General features: G+C 36.8%; 1 long non-coding RNA gene across 1 annotated transcript; it reads right to left on the bottom strand.

Annotated features, from left to right (window-relative positions):
• Positions 1–744: 744 nt before the first annotated feature.
• On the bottom strand, positions 745–3,829 carry LOC127986017 (uncharacterized). Its single transcript, XR_008160721.1, has 6 exons — positions 3,582–3,829; positions 2,671–2,770; positions 1,807–1,922; positions 1,604–1,688; positions 970–1,088; positions 745–849 (listed from the first exon to the last, which is right to left on the bottom strand). It is a non-coding gene; the product is annotated as an uncharacterized LOC127986017 (long non-coding RNA).
• Between the last annotated feature and the right edge of the window lie 1,954 nt (positions 3,830–5,783).

Here is a 5,783-nt window from a genome sequence, read left to right on the forward strand (position 1 = left end):
TTAATTTATATATATATATATTAGCATTATATATAACTAATTAGCCGAAATCAGTGTAAAAATGTCCTCCTCACCCCCGTATCTTGCTCCTCATGTGCTGGACATCAGTAATGTGCGTGCTCTTGGTTTTAATGCAGTACAAGATCCACATTGATCATTCCTGCTACATTCTCAGTTATCCCTCAAGTGTTTGTAACAATAAAGCCCATGGAACCATATTGTAATGCACAATAATTAATCTCGTAACTCCCTGTATTTCACAAAAAATGTGCATATTTGTTACTAAAATATAAAAAAATACTTTCTGGTGTACTGATGTCCCAGATGTTATTAATCCGATCAAAAATGTTTATGTCTTAAATAAAAAAATAATCCCAATAATTAATATGTCGTTTTTCCAAGTCTAAAATAAACACATATGAGCCTACCTAGTAAAATGATGTATTTACCAAGAATCTTCAGAACACAATATTCACCATTTTCATTTTATTGAAGCATAGACTATAAAGTTGATAAAGTAGCATCAAGACAAATAAGATTCAATGAAAATAATTATCATCAAAGATACATTAACCTCATATATAAATCAGTTCACACAGATGAGTGATGAAATGTCCTTAAGTCACACAGTCCCATCCAGTCAACTGTGATACAGATCATGTGATACATATAAGACATGAGATACTGTTCCAGAAAATAATGATTCCCATCATCACATCTAAACTGGTTTCATCTCCCCATTGTGTTCTTCTTCTCTCGTGTCTGGAAACTGTTTGTGGTTGATATCCAGCACTGATGTGGTGTAGCTTGTTCTCAGCCAGAGGATCTCTCAGTCCTAACATCCCAGACCTGGTCAAAGTGAAACAAACAAAGCAGAAGAAGTTGTTTAATGGACAGAGAGCGCAGCTTATGTTCTGTGTGGTTTTAGCAGGGTGAGTAACTATGACCCTTGTAGTACTGTACACTTACCATTCTTCAAGCTGTTTTAAGACCTTTTGAGAAGCTTTTTCTCTGAAGACAATTTACCACATCCACTCCTTTCAAGAGCATCACTTGGTCAAAACCTCTCATTTGGCTGATGAGATCATCTGTACAAATAAAAATACTGCAATAAATATGTCATTCTCCAAGAATTAAGAAAAAGTTACAGAAGCAAAGGTCTTGCTCATGAGACTGCATTAGCATGTGTAGTTCTCAGAGACTCTAGAATTCATCTATTGTTGCAGTAAATGTGTTTTTTTTTCCTCTAGAATCTTTCTCCAAAGTTCCTGACTTCTCTCACAAATGTGTTTTAGTCTGTGCAGTGTAAGGCCTGGCTTCAAACCAATCCACTATCAATTCACAATTTATAACATAACATTTACAAAACAATGAAATAATGTCAATTGGTGTTTATATCAACTAAACCAATTTCATGATACTTGTCTGCTTTTAAAACAGGTGGTGTGTTTTTAAAAACATAATATTAAAAATGTCCAGTCACACTTTGCTAACATGCTGTAATTGTAATAGTATAAAACGAAATCAAGGCTGACATGACCAGTTCTGTGAGAGATCATCATAAAATGTTGTATAACACAGCATTGCTTCAACACACACATACCAGAGGACTTCTGTTTGTTTGAGCTCAAGATGGCCGTCTTCATTCCTCATCCTGAGCAAATCATTTCCTTGGTCTTCCTTCTCTTCTGTGAAACAAGATAATCTCTACTTACTCTGTGTGCAATTAATATTGCTCATTAAACATAATTAAATTAATTTAAAGTAAGATTCAGACCAGAGCATTTTTGGAGTAAACAAATGTACCTGGGAAGAGCTGATCATGGCAAGATTCGCTGAGACTCAGTAATAGCTCTTTTAGGTTTTAGGAAGGTTTGTGAGGGTTGGCTCTTAAAATAGCTGTTGAGCTCGATATTTTAGACCTGAAAAAGAAGAACAGCATTATCTGGAAAAAATCCTGTAAGACAGAAGGAAGGACATATTATTAATTACGTGCAGCTTGTACATTACACCTCTGTAAAGATGCTGTAAAATTAAATGTTAAATGAATCCATTATTGAAAGCAAGTAATTAATAACAAGCTATAGTCATATGAATTCTTTTGATAGTGTCAGATGAGACCGTCCTGGGGCTTGTACAATATCATACAAGTGTTAAACTGGATTATTAAGACTGTGATGTGTTTAGTACAGTATGTGAAATATTGATAATTAGATATTAAAAATCTCTTTAAACACATAAGTGTCCCATAAGGCAGTGGCTCCCAATCCTGGTCCTGGAGAACCCCAACACTGCACATTTGAGATGTCTCCCTGATCAAACACACCTGATTCAACTCATCAGCTCATCAGTGAAGACTCCAAGACCTCAAAAGTGTGTTTGTCAGATAAGAGAGACGCCAAAACCGTGCAGTGCTGGGGTTCTCCAGGATCAGGATTGGGAAACACAGTCATCAGGTCATGAAAAGTTCGACACACACTCGTGGTCATCATGCTCACTCGAACACTAGGCCAAATACAGGAAAGACTTCAAATAAGTAATCAAGTGGTCAAGTGAAAAGATGGCAAGTGTGGGTATTTGGACAGTGCAACAGTTTAAGAAACAACAAATGCTGTACAAATTATAACAGCAGGAATTTTTGATAAAAGAGACAAACTATCACAGACTTACTGCTGCAAATATCTGCCTCCGCAGCTTTCTGTCTTCTCCATTTCTGAAGGAATCCCTCTCCAGAAACACCACTGGGCTGACTGCCTTTACGTCTTTTCAGCTAAAAATAAAAATAATAAAAAAGGGGAGAGAAAATAAAATTTAATTATATACAGAATGTTAATAATGATCTGTGAGCAAAATATTTATATATATATATATATATATATATATATATATATATATATATATACAAATAAATATATATATATATATATATATATATATATATATATATATATATATATATATATATATATATATATATATATATATATATAAACTGATATGAATGAACTGCAAGATGGAAAAATACATGTTTTATTATTTATTTTTAATTTGATTTTTATTTTTTTTGGATTCACATTAAAAGGTATTAAAAGCATGGTACAGAACACATGATTACTGTGATATCTGTCATATAAAAGCACATAAAAACACTAACATTACAGTGATACAAACATAGCTGGTTTGGTGATTATTGTATTGTTGTATTGATTATTAATATATCATAGTAAAACTACAGTTACAGTTACTAATGTCCCATTTACTGTGTTTTAACTTCACATTTCATTTATTACTATTGTGTCATGATTACCATGATTTTACTACAAATACAACTAACATCATTGATCCTGAAATTAATAATAATATAAAACGGATCGAAGGTCTATGGCACGTCACGTGACAGATAGAGTTTAATCAGACTAATTAGCAGCTGTGTTCATTTATTTAAACGCAATGAAACTCAAAGACAGCCGCGGATGACCGATATAATACAGCGATTAAACATATGGCACTAATCTGATTAATAAAGAAGACAGAATACATTTGATAAAAGGCATTAAAAGAGCGTATATACGACTACTCACCCAAACTGTGGAACTGATAGCAAGTATCGCGCGATGTGTGCTGAATGAGACTTCTTGAACGTGATTTCATAGCGATAAACATCTCATGTCCTCGTGTCGAATTCTGACGCCGAAAGTTTCCCACTGAAAGCAATGAAGGTCGTAGTGCTTCGATAGTCGACGCCGAGAGGCACATTTGGCGTCATAAAAGTGACGCTAGGGGCGCTTGACCATGCTTCGGTTTTTGACGCCTTTGGAGTGAGAATGGGTTGCAAACAAAGTTCCAAGCAGGTCTCAACCACGTCAATATCACTTCGAAAACTGATTTCAGTTATTTTAAAGGTTCTTACAGCCCAAAGCAGCAAAATAACCAAAACCCATGACAACACTGCCCAAGCAAATAAATATAGTAAATAATAGAGTAAAATGACAGATTATTTCCATGTTTTACACAAAATTATGTCTTCTGATGTATGAAAAGCACATACTTTATCTCTCTTGCATGCTCTCGAATAACTAGTTATTATGCATTTGCATTTAGTAGACGCTTTTTTCCAAAGCGATTTATAATGCATTCAGACTATCAATTTTTACCTATCATGTGTTCCTGGGGAATCGAACCACCAACCTTGCACTTGATAGCACAATCCTCTACCAATTGAGCTACAGGAACACATTACTAACTGCATTAGTGTCCGGATTAGTGACATGTCTGTGTGTTTTTGCCCCTGCGACCCAGTTTTTGTATCCCGAGGTTATTCATTTTGATTCCAAGTGTGTCTAGTTTCTTCCCCATGTGTTCCATGTCCCAGTTAATTTAGTCATCCTATACATCTATGTTTTCCTCATTATCCTGCCTTTAAAAACCCTAGTCCTTTCAGTTCAGTTTTGTTGGGTCTACCAGTTAAGTATGTGTGTCTTCCTTGTGTCTTCCTATTTTTATTGTTGACTTTACCCCTGTGTTGGGTTAATAAACACTCTCGATTATTCCTCGGCTCTGTGTTCCTTCTGGCTGTGCAGTGAGACAGAAGAACCGACTGAACAAAAGTTGTGTGTGTCCCCTGTGTTTTGTTGGTCAGTTTTTTCATTCCGTTGAATGTACTACGGAGCCCAACCCATCAGAGCAGGTGTGAGAGCCATCTACAGTGCCCACTGCAAGGGACACATCTGCAGATGGTGTGAGCGTGGAGTGGAGTGGAACCCTCTGCATTGCGGCTGAGGGTGAGCCGAGTAAGGAGCATGGTTGGTGTTAAAACCAGGAGGGGGATCTGACTGACTGGGAATTGGAACTGGAAATTTAACTGCCCCCTCTCCTCCCTCTGCTTCTCCGCTGGTCTTGTCCAGCCCTCCTTCATCCTTGGTTTCCTCATCCAGCTCAGATAAAATGCATTTTCAATTGTCATTACAACATGTATGTTACTGTTTTCCTTATTTGGTCCTTCCGATGTCTGTCTTACTGAAGTATTTGTATCCAGCTGTGTGTCATAAATTAGTTATTTTTTTCCCAGGTGTGTTCTAATATGTCGTGTATAAAGTGTTCCCTGTGTTGAGCTTTCTGTCCGCTGTTAATTGTTACATTTTTTTAGGAGGTTCCAGTATGGACTATGGCCTCCCGGTCCCCTGACCTGCCATGGCCTCCAGAGTCTCCATATCTGCCATGGCAAACCGAACTGCCTGCTCTGCCAAGGCTTCCTGATCCGCCCTGGAGGTTGGTGACAGGGTGGAGACAAGGAGAGCCAATCCTCTCCTATTATATTTTTACAGTGCAGAATGAGCCGTCACATGTATGTTCCTGTTTTCCTTATTTGGTCCTTCCTGTGTCTGTCTTTGTTCCTACTTCCTTCGTTCCTAATGATGTGTCATTAATTAGTTCATTTGTTCCCAGGTGTGTTTTATTGTGTCGTGTATAAATAGTGTTCCTTGTGTTGGGTGTTCCCGGTGAGATGCACCCATGGAAGAAAATTTGGAAAAATAATCTTAATTGATGACTTCTGATGAATATTGTGGAAACTAATTGATACATTTAGATAAATATATTCCAAACATTATGCCCGCAGCCTCTCGCTTCTCTTGTGATTTATCTCCTGATGCGTGCCCTTTGGAGTCGATTAACGCATATACTCGTTATGAGTCATTTTCTCCTGAAAAAGAACTTAAATTACACTTTCAGTTTTGATCGTACAGATAAGAGCAATACATCAATCGAATCTGTAAAGGGACTAC

Source organism: Carassius gibelio, chromosome B21, assembly GCF_023724105.1.
Source record: "Carassius gibelio isolate Cgi1373 ecotype wild population from Czech Republic chromosome B21, carGib1.2-hapl.c, whole genome shotgun sequence".
NCBI classification, from domain to species: Eukaryota; Metazoa; Chordata; class Actinopteri; order Cypriniformes; family Cyprinidae; genus Carassius; species Carassius gibelio.